Source organism: Tympanuchus pallidicinctus, unplaced genomic scaffold (genome assembly GCF_026119805.1).
Source record: "Tympanuchus pallidicinctus isolate F22 unplaced genomic scaffold, pur_lepc_1.0 scaffold15, whole genome shotgun sequence".
In the NCBI taxonomy this organism is placed as follows: domain Eukaryota; kingdom Metazoa; phylum Chordata; class Aves; order Galliformes; family Phasianidae; genus Tympanuchus; species Tympanuchus pallidicinctus.
In genome coordinates this window covers 16640360-16662601 of record NW_026294669.1, presented here as the reverse complement: position 1 = coordinate 16662601, position 22242 = coordinate 16640360, and the positions used below count along the sequence as shown (strand labels likewise).

Genomic DNA, 22242 nt, shown 5'->3' with positions numbered 1-22242 from the left:
AGAATTTTGTATTTGGAATAGGTATTTACATTTTTATTCTCAGTGAATAGATTTTTTTTTTTTTTTTTTTAAATCAGTGTTTTTCCAATTAATATATATGCCAAATTAATTGACTGTGAAACAAGCATTTTGGGACAATAGGAATTTTGATACAGGCCTGATATGCCATGTATGTTTTTTAGAAAATTCTCCTGGTAAACCTCACCTATTTTTCTTTTTCTGCAGGAGGCATTAAGGCGGTAAGTTTTCAGCCCAGGTTTTAGAATGCTGGTAATCATAAGCTATGTGTAATCATAAAAGGGAGATCAAATTTGATTTTAAGCAAAGTCACTTTTATTTTTTCCCCTTCACAAACCATTCCATTTCTGTGATAAACTTCTATTTTGATTTTTTTAATGACTAGTTATAAAAGCTTGTACAGATATGCATCTGTAAGCAAACTGGGAATAGGTTAGAGAACACAATTCCCTGGTGTAAAAAGCAAGGTTTAGCAGTAATGCTTTTAATCTGGACTTGTAGAGGATTCGGGAGCATCCATAGATCTGCTTCAGTAATTACCATACCCCAAGTGGCACTGGAAGAGACATTTGCCTAAAAACTTGATGTCTTCATTACACTGTTTACATTTTAATTAGAAACACGAAAATTAGTGATTCATACGGACAACTATAGTTTAAGTGGGTTTGCTCACTATCCCATAAATCATAGAGGAAAGCAAAAAAAGAAAAGAGGAAAAAAAGAAGGGAAAAAAAAAAAAAAAAAAAAGGCAATGCCCAACCTGCATCTACCAGCAGCAACCCCTCCCAAGCCCTGCAGTTGGAACAGTTTACTGAGAATTGTTCATGGGAATAAGGTGTTGGTACTGAAAGCTGGTTCATATCTTTTTTTTATTTTTTATTTTATTAGAGCTGGTATTTCCATGCAAATTAGGACGTGTAATTTTAAAGATAAAGCCACATACTTGTGCCCAGTATTACATGTAACCACATGAGCTGTGTTAGGCTGCACGCGTGCAGCCTCCGTGTGCACGTGTATGGCCCTGCAGCTGTGCGAAGGAGAGCAGTTGGGGTGGGAAGGTTTCGGCAGCGCTGGGCACGACGTACGGCTGCGGGGAGCTCGTTTCCGTGCTTCTCCACAAACATTTGCAGCATTTGTAGCGCCGCACACGGCGATGCGCGTCTACAAATATATACATGCGGAGAGGATCCGGGAGGCCGAGCATCCTCCGTTTCTGCCCAACCCGCCGTGCCGTGCCGTGCCGTGCTCGAGGCCTCCCCGCCCGCCCTGCCCCAGCCCGCAGCGCGACCCCGTGGCTCAGGGCCCTGCTCAACGCGAGTTCAAATCTCGGCCCGTCCGGCGCTGCTGGTGCCGGTGGCTCCGCGGTGCGGGGGCGGCGCTGCGGGGACCTGGGCGCCGAACCAGCGCGCCAGCGGGCTTGTACTTGGTTGGGTTTTGTTCCCCTTGCTCCATAACTCACTGTCTTGCCCTCTGCCTTCCCACCCCTGCCCCCTTACCATGGGAACAACAATATGCAAAACTGCGTTTCTTTCAAGAACACTTTAAGGGCCTTATTCCTTTGGGTTTCTGTATGGTCAACGTTAGAAATGTTCTGCTTGGGGAGAAGGGGGTGGATTGTTATCTGTGCAATTAACTTTCTGCTATGTGAGTTCCAGGCGGGCTTTGGGGCGTTATGCCGACAGTGTGTGGATGGTCGGTGTGAGCCTCTGCAGCAATCAGAGAAAACTCGCTGGTTTAATATTGCTGTCTTTTTCTTTAAGGAAAAAGAAGGGAGTTCCCTTGTCTCTTGCTTATTAGTGGATTTCTTTTTGTTGAAATCCTTAGGATTTACAGGATAATCTCCTTCCAGAACTTTCATTCTGCGTTGTGTTTTTTGCTTTCTATGTACACAAATACATGTATGTTTATATATTAATTTTTCCCACATACCTCACATTTTTAGACAGTGCACAATATAAATCAGAATGAGCCTCTTATAAAGCTGTGTCATGTTTGCCAGTGTGAATTGTCTTTTTGTTCTTTCATCATTTGAGTGATGTAAGTAAACCCTGGTATATGATATCTGTGATATCTTGTGGCTGCTTTAATGCAATATGTAAGTGTTTCACGTGACAAAATAGGCAACAGCGTCTCATTTTTTTCATTTGCTTTAGCATAAAAATAGTATTTCATCTTAAGTCTGACAACTTCATTTAACGTGGAGATTTATTTTCCTTTTTGTAAATTAAGTTTTTATCAAAAGTTACGAGCACTGCCTCTAATTTTCAGTAATCTGGCAGCTTTGTAATGAAGTAACTTGGATGTACACTTTGTAGTGCCATTGAATTAGTGACAGTGCTCTGTCTTCATTTTCTTCATTTGTTCTCTGCCTTTTTCTTTCTTTTTCCTTTTTTTTTTTTTTTTTTTTACCCTGTCCCTTCGGGTGTAGGCATGTTATAAATGCAGCTAAACAGAACTGTCTGCATCTGCAAAGACAGAAACATGCTGCCTGCTTGTACGGACTGCAAAATTCTAATAGTCCTGTGCTATCTGTTAAATTCAGTGTGCTTTTTGCATTGTGGCACGAAACATTTGTGCTGCGAGGGAAGCTGGCTGCCTGCCAGCCATCGACTATGAAATCCCAGGTACCTGAGAGCTTATCAGTTCTTTTGCTTTGTAAAAGAAAAAGTGATGAAAATGTTGGTAAACTGCCATGAAGGTTTAAGGCTGCCGGAATAAGAAGCCGTGTAATCAGATTGGAAAATGGAGCTTGAGATTCTCTGCATGGGAAGCAGTCGCCTGTGAACCTACCGAGATGCTGTGCAAGTGCCCGAGCTGACCACTTTGTTAGCAAATCAGCTTGTTTGCTGCAGCAGCAGGGTGGAATAGGCTGGTCCTTGTGATGGTATGTAACGCCAGTAATATCTCTTGCTTTGCACAATGTAATCAGCTTGCAATTAGCTCGCTCTACATTAACCTTCTTGGTATTTTTCTCTTTTTTGTAAGATTGTGCACTTTAAACAATTAACTATAGAAAGTAATCCCTCAAGCAAATCAAAGCAATCCTTTAATTTTATCACCCAGCTGAAAAAGTATCAGGTGGTCAACTGGTCTTCATCAGCTGCTGGAAATTCTCAGGCTCACTGTAGCGTGGAGAGGTTCTTTAACCCGTTCACATTTAGAAAAATGTCAAGATTTTATATTTCTCACATAATATAATGCTGCATCATGGAGCTGAGATTGGAATTGTTTTAATGAAAAGCCTTGGGAGAGGCTTTTCCTATACAGACAGCTTTTATGCTTCTGTTTGTTTAGGCATTTCCATACACTACCTCTCGGAACGCTTTGATGACACAGCCACTTGTACTGATAATTCCACCGCTTCACCTCCAGTGAACTTGATTCACTGAGGTTGGAGAGAACAAGGCTATCGTTGCTGATCTTGTGTGTTGCTTTTTAATCCGTTAAAATAAAAGCCAGATAAGGGGAAAAATTGTGTGGTAGGCAAACTTAGTTTTGGGAAAGTAAACTTTTAGTGCAGTTTGTTGATATGCGGAAGCTCCAAGTTTAACAAGGGAAAGCAAAGCTTATTCAAATTAAGAGTGAAGAATGTGATGTGCTTGCTGCTGTTTGAATGGTTCACCCACTCCAAAGTTCCTTTGTTTAATAGTTCTGTTTTCTTACTTAAGGCTTGAATTTTACAGAGTCGTCCTGTAAAATGCGATTATGTATACCACAGTAATATAGTAATAATGATAATCTGTCTGACATTTTGCATAAAAAGTTTGTTTAAATAATTGTTTCACATGCCTTGCTGATTTATAAACAAATCATTCAAGATTTTTTGCTTCCATAAATAACACTAGTGAAATTAGGGACAAAAATATTTGGAAAAAATAATGCTGTGCCTGAATCCTCTTAATATTGCATTCTCTATATGAATAAATAGATTGTGGGTGATTTAAGGCCCTACTGAACAAAGTGATCTGAAACTTCTGTCTGGATATTGTGTGTAAAGGACGTTGGAAATGGTCAGCAGCTGCTCTGCCACCCCCACCAAAAGTCACTTCAGTCGTTTCATTGAATTCCAGTAGATCATAGCAATAAACTGAATTTATAATAATATGATCTGCTTTTGCCAATGATATCTGTGAAAGCACTATTGACTGGATGTACTGAAGTCATCTTTTATCTCTCTTTGTAGAATATGGGCATGTTTTGAAAATAAAAAGCCAGATCCTACTAATCATGCTATATTTATCATATTTTAATGTTGGCCTTGGAACAGTTTTAATACATATAAAAAACCTGGAATTTATGTGCACATTTTTCTGTGTGCTCCAATTTAAAAAAAAAAAAAAAAAAAAAAAGCAAAAAATAAAAAAAATAACCTGCATACATCTTACGCTGCAAAGATCTACTTTATATTCTTTTAGAGGACAAACTCCATTAGATATGCACTTACTGTACATTGGATTGTAAATCTTACAATTTAATGGTAATTCAGTGAGCAGTTATTGCTTCTGTGGCCTTTTTTCTTTCTTTTTTGTCCCATCTCACTTGTGAAATAGGGTTACCCTTTACAAGTGTCACATCCATAGATTCATCTTTTGTACTCTATAGTTGTTCCTAGTGCATCATTCTAAGTGAAAAGAAAAATAGGAAGCCAAAGCTACAGGAGGGGCATTGGGGGAGGGGGCCTATACATAGAAATACAGCATATAGCAGCAGAAAGACCAAGGCAGTTTAGCATCAATCTAACAGATTAAAATTTTGCTGTAAAGGTGCATTTTCTTTAACCTCATTCTCATTCGTTTTTCCACCGTGGCTGCTGTTTGAATTCCCAGGAAGCAGAAATGGTGTCTTAATGATACCAGCCTTTTTGCCTTGCTTACACTGTTAATACTCTTATCCCTTTTCTGATATGAAATACTTTTTGTAGAAACAATATACACATTTGTAAAGAAATTACAAAAGGATTCTCCTTTTGAAGATAATGAGTTCTCTTCAGGAACTGCAGGTTACGTGGAACACAAATGAGCTCTAAGTGGAGGGATTTAAAGTCCTGCTACAGCATTTAATTTCTTGAGGAAAGGAGTTCAGTTCAAGGTTAGCCTGTTATTGTGGCACTGGCAACTACTTCTCTCATTCCTGTTCTTCTGCCAGCAGTACTGCACAAAAGGCAGTCATTTTTATTTAATACGTAGGGAGGTATTAATCACTGCAGTGTTTTCTTGCAAAAATTTGTCTTATCAAATTCATTGTTTCACCACTCATGACAATAATAGGTGTTTAATTACTCAATAAGAGCAGTTTATAGATTCCATTTTTCCTGTTTGCTGGACAAATGGTATTGATTTTGTACTTTGATGCAACATGAAACTGTATTAAACACAATTAGAATTCTAAGGCTGGCAATGTGGATCAGTTGTGGTAACTGAGCTCCTTGCTAAAGGAGCTGCATTTTCCACATTTTGATTGCATATGAATTCTTAGGAGAGACAAATATCTTTAACGACACTCCTTTTATTAAATAAGATGTTGGTGTGTTTTTTTTTTTTTTGTTTTATTTCAGAGGTACTTACGATTATTGTAGATTTTTATATATACAAGACAAATAGTTTAAGCACTTTTTTTTTTTTTTCAGATAATTGTCCCTTTCTAGTGATAATAATTTGTGCTCATTCCAACCTCCAACATGTCTCATCCTACTGTTATGCTGTACTTGCAAACAAGATGTCTTGCATGAAAAATAAAAATTATGTTGTACCCCAAGCTTGAGTTTGGACAGTAAAAATTTATGAGAGTAGGAAGGGCAGCAGGCTGCTTTTTCTGCTTTTTTTTTTTTTTTTTTTTTTTTTTTTTGTGTGTGTGTGTGTGCGTGTAGAGCTTTTAGTTATCTTCAGAGGCTGAATATTAAGCCATGTGTGGGTTTTTCTTTTTTTTTTTTTAACTGATGTCTCTTATTCTACTGTCACTCATGACATCTTATTGATATATCAGTATCTGCATAGGCTCGAACCCTTTCTTCTGGTAGGATTTTAGTTGATTTGCAAAAGTTGCACTGCCAAGACAATTGTTCAGAGCTTCGTTTGTGGATCAGTACATCTTTAATTACAATTCCTTACTGCAACTGGTGCTTTCTTAAAAATTGCCAGTTGGGAGTCTTTCATGTTCTATAATTTTGTGTTTATTTTTTTTTCCCGAAGACTCAGAATGAACTGAGGGTGAGCAAACCTGAGTCAAGAAAGGAAGAATGATTCTTGTTAATGTGCTTTCCACTGTACATACTTAAGTAACAAAATCTTGATGTTTTTGGGTTTTTTTCTGCTTGTTAGCTTCAAGCTTCTGAGTGAATAAATTAGATAAAATCTTGCATCTTGTTTTTATTAGTTTTATTTATATGTTCCTCATTTAACTTTGAGTATTTCTTGAAAATATGGCCAGAATTCACAAGAACTACACCTTGATTGATTGAATAATATTTTTGAAGGCAACGTGTCACAGATAGGGATATCTGCATTATTTTTTCCTGCATGTAAATACTTTCAAAGTACCATTAACATTGATGAAGGAAATGCAAGTACTTGTAGTATTCTTTGAATTGCATGCATGGATGTGGTATGTGCTAGGTGGGGAGCATGCTGTGTGTCAAGGAACACCCATCGATTAGTCACCTGTTTTAATGATGGCTGTATTTTTACTTACACTCATGTTTTTGTCACACTTTCTTTCAAATCTTCTTCAGAGCAATTCTCAAACTCTGAAAGGTTCCAATTCCTTACCTAAGCCTACTTCAGGAGCTTCAATGAGAATACTCATGCTTAAACTTAAGGACGTGCTTAAGCGATTTGCTGGGTCAAGCTTTATCCTGGGTGGACCTTCTTGTTTCTCTTCCAGGCATGATTTATATCCTATGTGATCTGAGTAACTTGGGAACTAATGGCTTGTTCCATTCTTTGTGTTAAAGGCGGTGGGTTAGGTGTTCTTTGCTTCATGAAAATCAGTACAGATTTCAATTACCCAAACAGCAAGTAAGACATTAACATTAAGAAGATGTAGGTTGCACTTTCTAATCTGTGGTGGTGCCTCAGCTATCCTGATGTTATGGGAAAATTGAATAAATGTAAGATGGATTCTGAATAATTGAATATATTGTTCTTATTTATTTGGATTACTGTAACACTTAGAGGTCTCAACCAAGATGGTGACCTTGTTGTGCTGGTATTGTAAAAACATGTACTGAGAGACTGTTCTGCGTCAGAGGGGTTACATTCTAAATAGCTGAGACGGACAAAGGTTAATAGGGACACAAAGAGGCGCTGAAATGTGAAGAGACTTGCCCAAGGTCACCTAGCAGGTCAGTAGCAGAGCTGCGAGTTAAGCCTACATCTCCACACCCCTGTTCCAGTGTCCTGTGCACCAGATTGCCTCCCCAGTGATTAAACTATCTGCCTTTAATAGCTATTGAGGGAAGTAATTGTCTTTGATTTAGTGGGGAATTTTGGATAGCGACATTTGAGTATGTGGCTACTTGGTTCTTGCACTTGGGTGAAAATACAGCTAGATAATTTTATACTAAGAGAACAAACATTTAAGCACAACTCTTTATTGGAAATTTAATAAGCACTTCTCTGAGGTGGTTGCTGTTTCACAGAAAGGCTGCTGTGATTGCTGGTGTTTCTTGGTCAGTTTTACTCAGGTGTATTTGCTCTTCAGGTGTAGCATACAAAAGCAGAGGTAGGGCCAAGCACCTGGATTGGCTATTAGGGAATAATGTTTAATTATGTCAGACAGAGCACCTTGAGGCCTGTATCCTCCTTATGACAGTTCACTTTCAAAGCCACAATGCTTCATTTCAGTAACTTTATTACCATTTGGCTCAGAGATTGCTATTTCGCCTTGGCCACAGATTTCATCAGTTGCCCGGCTCACCTTTGTCCACACTATACTTGTGAAATGACCTGCTCCTTTAGTGCTTGTCAATAGTAAATTGCTGCATCCTCAGTGTCCAGGCCGAGGCACAGTAAAGAACACAACTCTTTATTAAATTACTGGATTTTACACTTAATTTTTTTGGATTAAACTTGAATGTGGAAAGTCTTAATTACCATTTAATACCAAGTAATTAAAGCACTGGCCGGGGTCAACTATATAAAGCACATCAGTTTGAACTGCCACCTGATTAATAGGCTTGGTGATATAAAAAGTTCAGCACAAATGCATGCTCTGCCAGGGTCAACGCTTTAATAGCTGTGGAAAGTGCAGTTTTTGCTGTAATTCTGTTCTAACAATGGGATCAAAATAATAATTTGTGCGGTGTTCATGGTTGGCTTCTCCAGCGTGACGTCAAGTGAATTATTTGAATTTGACGTCAGATAAATTGTTTTTGTGGAATATATCGATGAGAAAATAGGTTTGAAATTTCATTTGCATTCTCCAAAGTGAACCATGAGTATATTTCTTCCAGCATTCTGGAAGAGATGAGACAAAAGTTTAGAGAAGAATTGAAGGTACGTTGTGCAAGAGTCACGTGTCTGTATTTTCATCTGTTTGCACACACAATCATCTGTGAGATATAGTAGCTTAAGTGCTGTATGCACATAGATGTGTATGTTTGAGAGGGTGTGCAGAGTTATATCAAACAGCTGCCTCAATAGCTATGTTTTTATATCTCTCTAATGTATATTTCCACACTGTATTCTGTTACAAATGCTTTTCCTGTGCCATGCTTAGCCCCAGAGGCTCTGTTCTGCGGGATCATTTGAAAGTTGTTCTGTGTCCACATTTAATATAGTGGCATTTTGTTTTGTTTTTTAAACACTTAACAGTTTATTGATAGGGCCTGGGTAAACTGCTGCACCTTTGGAGGAGTCAATTAGCTTCCACCGGGCTCAATGCATGTGCAGCAGGCAGCCTGTGCATTAGCAGTTGCAGGATGGGAGCCATAGTGATTTTTGCCTACCTATAACTCCACAAGCATTAATCTTGACAGCATCCCACAAAATAGGTAAGTGTGGTTACCCCCACTTTATTGCTGAGGCCTCAAGAGGAAGGATTAAAGCGCTGCAGCTCCAGACACATAGGCAGACCTATGTATTGGAATGGGAGAACCTTTTTCAACAAAGTTCAGGACGTGTTTTGAACAAAATTTCTAAGTGAACATGTATCAGATCTAGGTTTCAGTTCTGAAATATTTGGCTCAGGGGGATTGGAATTAAATGGACCCCTGAAACAGGCCAGTATGAATCTCTCAAAAAAGAATGAATCTCAAGTATTAAAAAAATGAGTTAATTGACATAAAAAAGTTGAAGTGGTTGTGTGCCCAGGCATGACTACATGAGAAATGCAACTTCTACTTTTTTGGCATTTCCTTGTGATCTGTTCCTGCTAAGGTTATTTCCTGCTGCATGGGAATGAGCACACTGATGTATGTTCTCATGCTCTGCAATAGTGTTCGAGGCAGTTACAGGTTGTTCTGTCAAGCATGTGCCTTTCAGCTTTACTCTTAAAGTAGCACCAGCGTGGCGATAAATAGAAACTTCAATTGTCACAGAGTTTTAGATTCTGATAAATAGAACAGTGGGCCTCACTATGTTTTAATATTCCTACTATGGTAAAATAAGGTTAGCTGGATGATTCCAGAAAGATGAACAGTTTTGGCATACCAAGTAAGGAAAAGGGATCCTTGTGATGCTAAGTCAGTGATTCACTGATTATACTGTAGAAATTATACCTAAGGCTGTGCTGTGGTTGGAACTCTCTATTTGTCATTTAATGAAAAGAACATGTCTTTATAGAGACAGGGCAATATCAAAATGACAGTCATTCAAATGTAGGCATTTATAAACACATTTGCAGAAGTGCTGTCCTGTTTTTCAGGTGGCAAAACTGAGGCTGAGAAAAATTGCCTAAGGAGCACTGCAACTGAGCAGACATTGACTTTTGTGGTAGGCAGATGGGATTACTGAAACTCCACAGCTAGCTTGTAAAAGGGTAAATTCTAAAAACAATAGTGAAGCTGAAAAATGAAAGGATTTATTAATGTATATTAAATTGTTTTCATTTCTGCCAGTAGCAGACTGATGACAGCACTACCAACTCCCTTTGTTACTCTGAATATGGGCTTCCTGAGCACGTTAATCTCCTTGGTAGATGCAGTTGGAAATCTATCCAAAGAACTTTGGACCATTGCAGCTGAAAAACCTGATCTGGAAAAATCAGCATGGTGATAAAAAGAACTCATTGCTTTCCATATCCTGCCTTCCAAGACTAGTTTGACAAGTCCCAAAGAGCCTTCTGCACATATACAGTGAAACTTTAAAAAATTAGGGATGATGTTGCCTGGCTAAAGTAAGCCAGTTCTTTATTTGTGGAGATTTAAAAATCTAGCCACTAGCTTTAAAAATGCTCAACAACTCAAACACAACAGTTTTGGTAGGACCATATGAATGATAATTTTCCTTAGAGCCCCCTCCCCTCCATACAAGCAGAACTAAATAAACAGCATAGTGATTTCTTAATATCTATTTTTTTAACATTCTGGAAAAATCTCCAGTGGACAGGCTAACTATATGACATTTTAGCCTGTTGTGAGGAGGCAAAGGTTAGTAACTTGGAGGAAAAAAAAGAGAATTAAGATAAAGGTTGGTACCCAACATAAATAAATGTTTGAATGCTCTTTAACAATTATAGCTAGCTGAATTTTTATGTACAAAAGTTTTCCATATAAAGGAAGGTGCTGTGTGCAAATGTATTCCAGTTGACTGAAAAGTCCCAATGAGTCCATCTCAATTCCAGTGCCTATTTGACATGATAAGGGGCAGGAAAAAGCAAGGGAGAGAAAAAAGGAAGGAGAGAGTTTGATAAACAAAACATAGAATTGTTTGGTTCTATTAAGAAACGTCACCAATTATCTAAGAAAAACTATTAAGCTATAACCTATGCCTTTTCTTTCACCCTGGTGTATGTCTAGGGTAAAGGTTCAAGCCAATTCTTTTCATGTTCCTAATCACGGGCTGCAATTAATCACAATCTAGTTCTTTTAAAGAGTCCATTAAGAAATCATACTAGATGAACAACCACTAACGTAGAAAATCTGATGTGTTAAGAGTTATGAGCTTGCCATGTAAAGTTTGTGTAGCATTTAACAACACTCAGAAGAACATTAACAGTAACTTACTTGTTCTGGCAGTACTTACACAACTCAATAATTAGAGGGAAAAAAAGATAACATATTTAAAACAAATCTGTGTCCCTGTCAGTATGAGAGAACACTGAATGTCACTATGCAGCAAAAAAGCCTTTGCATGATCTTAGGACGGAAGGGAGGATGTTCAAGTAATGATTTGCTAACCATGGGGTACTGCAGTTTGGTTGTTTCTGTAGAAAAATTGTCTTCCAATGAACGAATACAAAATAAACAGAAAAGAAGTGATTTGGCATACTAGAGAGAGATAAACTGGGACTAAGTTAGCTGAAGTCACAGCCACAACAAGCTCTGCACTGCCCCGAGTATGCTACTCAGTAACATACTGGACAGTGGAGGCACATCAAGCATTTTGGTACCTAAATCTGAGTGCAACCAAGAAGAATCTGGATGTGTGGAGAACCTCAGCAAAGTAGACACTTTTATCTGTATTAGAAAGATGCATTCATAAGCATGTGATGATCATAACAAGAACTGTGTGAACCTAGACTGAAAGACTGTTCAACTCTGTCTCTTGGCAGAGATCAGAAGTGGATGGCAAAGAGAAGTATGAGAATCTGAGTGTGGAGCAACACAGGAACTGGTGGCCTTGCTGCAGGATCAGAGTGCTCCTGTATTACTGTGGGGTGGGGCCATGGTGGTGATGAGCAGGGTGCTGAGTTTTCAAGGGCATGCATACCTGTAAAGCTGTTGAATGAGAAATAAGAAAGTTTTCCAGATTGCCATGATGTCCAACTGTTGAAGCAGGTTTAGGGAGAGCCTTTTTCCTGCAGAATGAATCTGACAGGAATAAAGTAAGAAAGGAATCTATAGAAATTCCTCAAAGTATTGCGCGTAATAAATAGTGATAATCCTGTAGTTTTTTAATCACTCTATCAAATTCTGGAGACATAATACTTTTTTCTCCGTCAAGTTTCATAGATTGGAAATGTCTTAAAATAGTCATTTCCAGTAAATTTATATAGAGTTTTTTTGTAGGGACAGATATGCAGGATATGAATTAGAAAGTTTTCGAAGGGAAATAATTATAAAAGTGGAACTTACCAAGACACAATCTTCAGGGAATTGCTTAGTAGGGAGAGTCTTATTTGTGGTATCTCTGAAAAATTTGATCAAGCTACAAAAAGAAAGATGGGGATAAGAGAACAATAGTCTATTATTCATTAAAAAATCAACAACAACAACAAAATTATATAAAGATATATTTTTTCAAGCAAAGTGCAACTGGTATGGTAAGAGAGAGAGTTGTGACTTCGTAGTAGTAGTTAATGACTTTTGGGAAGGGCTAAAAAACATTGGCAAAAGTTTAGCAATGGTGGCACTTGGCCTTAAAGACCCTATGGGCTGCTCATTGGGCACGTGGCTGTAAGCCAGGTCCTGGGCTGTGCCTTGTGAGCAGGGAGTACCTGTGGGGTGCTGTGGTTGTCTGCACCTTCCAGAGATCTTTGTGTTGTCACTGCAGTGTCCTCCGGTTCCTCTGTGCCTTTGCAATGGAGCTGGTGCTTGCAGTTGACTTGAGGAAGAGGAGATGCAGCTTTATAATGTATGTAAGAGTTGTACCTTTGCGAAGTCAAGAGTAACTGGAGAGAGAACTAGAAAAAATTGGGGGGCAAATTCAACCACAAGGTTGAAGTTGCTTCTGCATGATTTACAGGATAGCTTCTCAACAACAATATTTGTGTTGCATATATGTTGAAAGCACCATTCAAGACAACAACTGTTAGACATGGTTTTAATTACAGTTTTTAATTAAAGGGCATGATTAAGTTTCAGCTTTTTAAACTGGGATGCTCCCCTAGTTCAAGTCTAGCTATGTTAGTTGTTCCTTTTTAACATCAGTTGTGTAGAATACTTTGGGAAGACCTAGCAAAAAAATGTTTTAGTATGATGGTATTAGTTTAACTCATCCCATCAGTATTCCATTACATGTTGTTGCCATGTGACAGGTGACAGCAAAGGGACAGTCCGACAAAATGGCATCTAACATGGAAGCGCTTATGAAGCAAAGAGGAGTCACTGAATTCCTCCGTATGGAAAAAATTGTTCCCATTGACACTCACCAATGCTTGCTGAATGTTTATGGAGACCAAAGAGTGGATGTGAGCCCAGAGAGGCAGTGGGTGGTGTTTTTCAGCAATGGCAACAACATTGAGAAAGGCAAGCCGTGTGCTGGACAGCCATGCATAGCTGTCACACCACAAAATGAAGAACTCTTGTTCATTGCTGCTGAAAATGCATAGCTAATGGTGGTAACTATGTTGAAAAACAGTGTTTTGTCCTTGAGAATCTGCTTTATCAGAATAGTGCTGTGCTCTTTGTATCTGTTGTAGTTTCCTTGGAAACAAACAGGAGGCATTACTTTTGGAGTGGCCAACCTATTTCTAGTTACGCTGTAATTATTTAATCTGGAGAATGGACTCCAAATGCACCAAAATTAATAACCCCTTTACACAATCTTTGTGTTTAAATCTTCTTTTGGATTCATAATTAGCGTATTTAACCTTACTCTCCATTTATTAGAAAATGCTATTTTTTTAACAAATACTAAAATACTAAAGCAGATCAAGCAGTTATTTTGACAAACAGCTTGAGACATTCTTGCCTAAATTCCACAAATAAAAAACCCAACTAAATAATCACCCTGAGCAGATTTTCACAGGGACCTCAGCCAACCTTTTTATAGAGGATAATTACATTACTTTTTTAACGTAGGCCAAAGGAAATCATAAAATTAAGGCATAAGAGACACTATTTCTATTTTGAGAAGGTAACAGAGTAATTGGTAAGGGATTTTTATTGCCATTTTATTATATAGAGTTTTTTCTTTGTTTTTATTTTTTACATTCACATACACACATTTATATATGTGTATAAGTAATATGTTTGCTTTTTTTTCGGGCAGTAAATCTTGTATTTAGTGGCACGAATCTGAGCATCTGGGCAGAGTAAGAAACAACATTCACTGAGGTTTCCAGTTGTATTAAAAGTACATTTTTTGAAGTTGTAGATGTTTGTGTGTGTCTCAGTCTGCAGTGTCCATCACCTCCTCCTTCACTAACTCTCTGTCCCTGCACCTTGTATTGTCAGATGAAGAGCACCCATTTAAATGCTGCCAGCATGTTACCAGTTACTATGTTATGGCGAGGGCTGGGAGTTGTTTCCTGGGGTAGGCCCCATGGATAGGTGTTTCCATGTGGAGCTTTCGAGTGAAATACTGGGTTACAGAGCTCTTCCGATGCAGTCAGGATCAGAATCAGCCCCTCCATTCATCTCTTGGCTACACTGTCTGCACAGCATATGTTGTATTGTCAATGTAAGTGTTGTAGGGGTAAAAACATGCTTGTTGTTTCAGCCTTTCTTCTTTTTCTATGGATCTGTAAATACAGAGCAAAACCAAATTTTTCAATATTGCGCTACCTTGATTTTACTATTTCTATTGAATAAAATTTCAGAATTAAAATTGCAGCACCGCAAATGTCTTACAGCTTCTTTCCCTTGTTGCTGTAGTGCTTGTGTTCTGTACTGCACCATCATGCCATAAGAGCTAGAGACCAGGCTGTGACAGCAAGCTTCACCGTATTTAGCACAGACTTGGAAATATTTTAAAAGACAACAAATCATCATTTGTTACTTTTTTCTTTGTTTGTTTCCAAATGAAAGATTTTTAAAAATAATTGGATTGCTTTCAGTGGGTACCTTTCTGGTACCTTATGGAAAGAGAGATGGGGAAAAGACTGAACCCTACTAGACTCAACAGCTGTACTCCTGTACACCTGTGAGCTTGTTTGGCTGTTAGGAAATAACTGTGAACAACAGGTGAGCAAGTAAAGGAGTAACTCTGTGAGACATTTAGCCAATCCCTTATTTTCTTTTATTTAAAACATATGTGTAAAACTGCAATTTTAATATTAATTTTGCTTGCATTTTTCCAGGCCTACTGTGATTAGTTTAAAATGCTTAGAAACTATTTTGAAAGGGGTAATTCTGTGCAAAATGCAAGCATGAATTCATAGTCTTGTTTTGTTTTCTTTCAGGATTTGTTTCACAGAATTTCACCTAACGCAAAATCCAAACCAGCAAGCTTCACTTAGTTTGAGCCCCAAATTACATCATTCGACCCCAGTAGAAGTTTCCTTCATTTCAACAAATCGAGCCCAAGTTTGTGTGACAGTGGATAGATGAGGTGAGCTGATGAGGGTCTGGGAGGCATTGCAATCAGAATGGCAGGTGAGGCAGCTCTCAGTGAATGGATTTGAAGGACTAAATGTGAGGGTTTAGAAACGGAGGAATTGCCATAGTGGATTACAGCCAAAGTCCATCATGAAAATATCTCAAGTTTGTCAGTAGCTATCAGAAAACATGTTAGAGAAAGGTGCTTGAAATTTGTAGTAACAATCAAAAATGAGCAGAGTGAGAAGAACTGTGTCAATTAAGTCTAGATCTGTTTTACAAAATCTGTGTTTCCTAAAGTTTTCTTTTGCTAATCTTAACCCAAGGCAGTTTGTCTTAATATAATTGAATTGCACATGCATCATCAGTCTGTCATGAATTTCCTTTTCGTTTCTTTTCTCAATATGGATGGCCTTACAAGAACCACATAGCTGCAGAGGACTCATTTAAATGTTACAAATAGATATGGTTTATTTCAACTGGTCTTTTCACTTTTAAAAATTGTATTTGTCTTCTTGCTGCACTGTTTTTACCACTGTAAAGATCATAGGCTTTATTTGATTATATTTTGGTAATCAGTTAAATGAGACTGGGTCACCTTGCACCATGCAACATTTCACTTCCCTGCTGAAACTTAATGCCATCTTTTTATCTTTCACTGCATGGATGTCAGAGGACATAATGTTAATAAAAGACAGGCATCTCTAATATTTCATGAATGGCATTTTAGAAAAACTCAAAAAAAACAACCCAAACCTAGGAATTAAAAGCTGACTCTAAACTGGTGAATTCAGTCACCTTTCTCACATGTTGAATGATTTTCCATTTATGGATCTCGTATATTACAAGACTTATTCTTTGTCAGGCATAGCTATTAAAAAGCACAGGTGGCTTCCTGAGATTGAATGTATTGTTTCCCTCTCAGGGATGGGTGGAGGCATAGATAGAGAGATCTCTATGAGAAAGTGGTCAAGAAATGAAGATGATACCTAAAAGAAGGCTGGTAGCTTTCAGTGGGTCGAATTTCACTACAGAAAACTAGGAGGCCTGGGATTTTGTGGGATTCTCTGTGTTTTTGCATGTTTATTTACCTTGCTTTAAAAATGAGTCTTTGATATCCAGCTAGGTTAAATCAAAACCTACTAAGTAATCTAAAAAAGAGTATACTGTTAGGAAATTATGAGGTATTTGACTGCATTTTTATGTACTGCTTTATCAAATATACCGTACCAAAATAATGTTGTGATGATGGTGGATATACAGATGTGATTGCTATATGTGCTTTTTTTTTTGGTTACATCGCAAATTTATTTAGAGATATCAGAATGTTGCGTTAGATACCACTTTTTGTAGCATATACCTGCATATTAATTTTTATATGTGGTAGAAGATACAAAACACTTATTTCTAAAACACAAGGATGCTAAATCATATGTATTCTCTGATACTTTAGGCTAGAACTCCAGTTAAACTTCTGAATCAGATCCATGTTGAGTCCTTCATTAGATTAATTGTATCTTAAATGAATGCATCAGTGAGAGAGGGATGGCTATGGTAATGTGCAGGATTTATCCATGAGCTGAAATAATCATGAAATGGTCTGAAAATTCAGACTAATAATTTAGTAATCATGAATACATAGGATGCATTTATGTTTCGACTCTGAACATTCATGTCCAAAACTGGTTTAAGCTACTAATAAAACCTAGTGTCTAGTGTAAATGTAATAAATTTGGAAAACAAGAATGGAGATAGCCTCGAATTATCATCAGGTCCAGTTATTTGCTATTGTAGCTGTCATATAATCTCCTTCCTGTGTTTGCTGAATTTCATAAATTTATGGAGTTCCATGCTTACTGTCGATTATGTCCAGAAAAATGATATTTTGTTTGGCAGAATTCAGTGTTAAAGTTCACCTAGAATAGCACAGTAGAATTTTAGAAGTCACTGACTAGCCAGATAAACATCTTGCAGAATTTATGTCATTGGTAGTTTGTAGAATCATTTGCACAAGAGTATCATCAGTCTCTTCTTTCACTGCAGCATAGAGCAAATTCGGATGTTCCTGCATTGTAAGCATCCACCCCTAGAATTACGTGTTTTTAACAAAATCCTTGATTTCTTTCTAAAATGCTGGCTGAGATAGGGTGTTTTCCTGACAGATTTTGTGGACTACTTGTGATCTTTATCAGAACCGAATGACACTGTTAAATTCCCTCAGACCTTTACAGTCAATCACTGTTTTGTTTGTTTTGGTTATTAATGTGGGTTCTTCTTAATTCAGATACGCAAACATAAAAATCTATCACCGTATGACAATATGTAGATTTGTGGCAGTCCCAAGAGGACCTTGGGTCCATAAACCAGTGGCTTTGTAATGTAATGCTGCATAAATGCTGTATTTTCATCTGTGACAGATATAATCTTGAACCTGTATTTTTCTTGTTACTTAACTGTTTCAGGACATCATGTGTGAGAGAACACATCAAAATGGAAATTGCTTCTACAGAAGCAGCAATAAATATTGGTTGGGTATATTGCATTGCTGGGCTCCATGTGTTTTAGGGTGTTCTCAATTCTCTTGCCCTAATCAACACTGTAAATACATGCTGCATTTCCTGGTCATCTATTTGTTGGATTAACAATTTGGACCTTGCAATCTCTACTATGTGTTTTGATTCTTTACTGAACATAGTCATGATTATTTAAGAGCTTCCCCTAACAAATTTACTCTGAAACCTCCCATCTTTTCTAACTCTTCAAAGAAAGACAAACAATGCAAAATCTGTGCATTACATATGAGGTTAAATAGTAATTATTTGAAGTTTGGCTGGTTAAAAAGCTTTGAAAAATCTTTACATTCATGCAAAAATCTGAGTTTTGGCTTTTCATTTAAATATTGGAAGAGATAGTGCTGGTTTGTTTTTTTTTAAAAGGTACTTACCGTACAACCTTCAGCAGAGATTCAAATTGTTGATATTGCATTATTGAAAAAAAAAAAAAGGTAAATATTTGTGTTTTATTTGTAAATTTTGAGCAAGAGGTTTTAGACAAATTTGTTGGCCTATTACTTTCATTGAATATGCCCTTAAAGGATTTTGCTTGAGTCATTTCTTCTTTAAAGTCTTTATAAACATGTAGTTCATGTGCCATTTTTTATCCACTCTCTGCTTTATGCCGTTGAGTTAGAAAAGAATTAATCACAGTTCCCCACCTTGTCTTTCAAGTGAGTATAGTACTGTAGCGGCCGTGCACATTTAGTTTTTGGGCCCTTTGTTGTGTCAGTGATACCACTGTGTTTCCTGTGGAGTGTGAGTACTCTTACGAATGACTTTCCAGCACCAGATGTAGTATATACCAATTTTCTATTGTATACTTTCCTTTGTGGATCAATATGGATTTTAATTAACATCTTAACAAAATTATAGTTATGCCCAAAGGCCTCTCTCCTCTTGTGTCTTGCCAGGAACCTGTTCTGCAGCAAGTTCCTATCATGCTAGACATTGTCAAGAACAGACATAATTGAAATCCCTTTTGATTTATCCTGAGGCAAAGACACCTCCCTTTTCTTTCCTCTTCAGTAGATATGCACAGAAGTTTGCTATCTGGGGGGATGGAGCTGCGAGCCTACTATAAACTTCAAAGATGACTCGATACAAAGATTCTTGGAAGAAGTTTCCACCATACTTGGAGTGTCGTGACACCGCTTCATTCAACTGCTTTTCCACATTGCATTACGTTAATAACCTCCTTGCAGGCTTCTTGGCAGACAGGAGAAAAGGAGGCCTTCAGTATAAAGTTGGATGATGATTTTGAATGAATGAAAATGAAAATGAATCACTATCCTTAAAGCTAATACGAGGTATTCAGAACATGAAGAGCGTGAAGTAGGTCAGTACTTTTGTCTTCTTTTTACATTAGTTTTTCTGCAGAATGGCATTTACAAATGTTTAGCTTACATTCACACATAACACTGATATTTCTTTCTCTTCCTTGACTGTACACCAGACTAGATTGTTTTCTGTTGTTTTATCCCTTCTGTCATGTAGCTTTTGAAATCTCTTGTGCTAATAAGCATCTGATAGATCTCACCAGGAGTCTTGGCTTCATCTTCAGTCTTCTTTCATTCTAACAATGCTGCCTACAGTACATACTGTTCACAGGGTAGATCTCACATATTGCTGTTCAGCTGCCAGGCTCTTGAGTAATAAAGCCTGTGTTTCTTTACTGAGTTAATGTAGATTATAATTTTAGAAGTGTACTTCCCTTGACAGAAGAAAGTCCAATGCTACATCCTTGGCCATAGTCGAGGAGTGCACAGCAGTCTGGGAAATAAGATGATTGCTGACCTCTCATTCGCTTAGGATACTTGCAGAAAATACTCTTTATCTGACAGGTTCTTCTTGAAGTGTAAGAGCTTTATTGTGCTCTGTCTGGTTCTTTTGTGTAGGATTTAGAAACTTGGACATTTAGTCCACAGCATCATCTTTTTTCCAAGGTTCTGTAACATTAACACTAAAAAAAGGAAGTTTAGCTTGCAACTAATGTTTCTCACTGTGAACACACAGATAACACTATATGCAGTGGCAATGGGAAGGAATCCCAAACTTTATTAATATAATATAAATATTATCTGTTAATTTCTATCCATAGATGTTCTCTGATTGTACTGTAAAAATTACCACCACTTGCCTACACTGATTAAATGATATAGTGAAACCACTGGGTTTTAACATGGACTGGAAAGTAACTAGGCACCTCTTTTAGCGTGTGCATTATTATTTTCCATTAAATCCATTATACTTAGACTTGAGGATAAAACATTTAGATCACTGCTTTACTTAGGATAACTTAATAAGTTGTCCTGGATCAGATATTACTGTCAGCAGTGCTAGCTGTGCTTTATCTAGTACAAATACTGCAAATACGCCATCAGCAGCTTAGATGCCACTCTATTAAGAGCTGCTGCCTCAGCAGAATGAGCATATTAATCTAAAATAAGTGTGGTTTCTTTTTCCAGGCTTTGTAAACAAATCTATCCTACTTAGAGCCGCAGTGTCAATATTTTGTACTGCCTGTGTTGACATGTTCCTTGTGTTTCTTGGCATATGGGACAACTCTGAAGATTCCATTTTGGGGTTTTAATTTTTGGCCAGTTCATGCTATTTCTGGTCTTAGATTTTTTTTTTTCAGGCCCTGAATGATTTTGTATATATTTAACTGTATATTCTGAAATACCTTAGAAATTCCTGTATATTTAAGCAAAGTCCCATGTTGCACTGAAAATTCACTCTCTGGAGATATGGAGTGAGTACTCCAGCGTGTGTCATTCTCGAGAAAAGCTTTGGCAGTAATGCTTGTCTAGTGCTCTGGAGGGTGTCTACAACTGCTGGAGATTTTCTGGCTTTGCCTGCGGCTCGCACATTTTGTGTTGATTACTAAAAAAGAAAAACCTCTCTACCTGGGAAGACTGGAAAGTTTGCTGAGCACTTTTTAGCAGAGGATATAACTTATGACTCATTTCAGTTAATGCTTGATTCCTTTCAATGCCAAAATGTCTTAAATACATGTTCAACAGGTGATTTTTCGCTTTACTAGTGCTCAGGTTATTTTTTGGTTTAATTCACATCATTGCAAGAGCTTTATGCCAGGTACTATTCTTACACATCTGTAGAAAATATAAAAGGTTTTGATGGAAATCTTAACAAAGCATGCGAAATACTGATTGATTTACTGGAGGTTTTCATTTGAGATGCCAGCAGTTGGTTTAGACATACATTCTTTATGTTGTTCCTCATTGCATGTATCATTCCAAAGCATCATTATATGTTTTGTTTGTCTGGTAGAGCTGATCAGTGATAGCAAACCATGAGATCAGCTTTTTGAATTAACTTCTTACCTAATTTTGTTCCTTCCACTCCCTAGAACATAGATGTTTGCTTAGCTTTAGCCTTAGAAAATTCTTGCTCAGGATTTTATTCTACTGCATTTTACCCCACTCTAGCTGAAAATGCTATTATGCAAGTAATGCAGTTTGCTGTATGACAAAGTGCAGTGATTTTTCTTGACATGTGTATGAGTTCCTCACTTTATTCTATATCTTTCTCCAAAATGAGAGTTCTTCAGTACCTCTGCAGAAATCCCATTTGAAGGGACAGATTGAAGGCACAAGGAAGGACAGCAAAAGGTGAAAGCTGTAGTCCTCCTATTCATCTGTAGTCTTACCAGACTCTTGTAAACCTAGAATGGTAGAATAATATTTTTAAGAAGAACATTTTTGTTTCCTAAGTTAATAGAAAGGCAGACAGAAAACCTAAAATATCCCACAAGTCTGTGATGGCCCTGCTAATTTATACAATCAAATGCAAAGGTTCTAAAATGACCTCCATTAAGGCAGATTATTTTCAAAATTAGTTTTAGAATTAGTTTTAGTTCTTGAATTTTCTCTCTGTTGTACTATCTCCCTCAGATGATGGTAAAAATTGAAAATATTTTTGTTACTCTGTAGCCAGCCATTTTTTCTTTTTTAGAAAAAATAGAAATGTTAACTGAAAAATTATCTGGTCATTTATCAAAGTGAAATTATTAACATAGTTGTCCTTGGGACACTGAGGATAAGGGAAAAGAGAAAAACAATCCCTCACATGAAATAAATTATACTTAAAACTGTGTGATATGTATTATGTATGAAAATACATATCCATGCATGTATGTAGTTCTTATAATTAAGATGTGTTATTTTCATAGCGGTGAAATAACCAAACCTCATTAGCTGTTGTTTCCATTCACTATAAAACTGGTAACAGAAAAGAGTGAGGCAAACTTAAGCACAGTCTTCCTTCCCTCTCAGTCCTTATGTCTGACTT

At 37.4% G+C, this 22242-nt stretch overlaps 1 protein-coding gene across 5 annotated transcripts in view; it reads left to right on the top strand.

Annotated features, from left to right (window-relative positions):
- FIGN (fidgetin, microtubule severing factor) overlaps nt 1-22242 on the top strand; it is a 100004-nt gene that overhangs the window by 19117 nt on the left and 58645 nt on the right. For 2 of the 5 annotated variants that reach the window (XM_052675419.1, XM_052675418.1), the window contains one exon: nt 15241-15389. The exons of the other annotated variants lie outside the window; for them this stretch is intronic. The gene's annotated coding sequence lies outside the window, so the exon portion shown is untranslated. The remainder of the gene's footprint in view (nt 1-15240; nt 15390-22242) is intronic. 5 annotated transcript variants of the gene reach the window in all.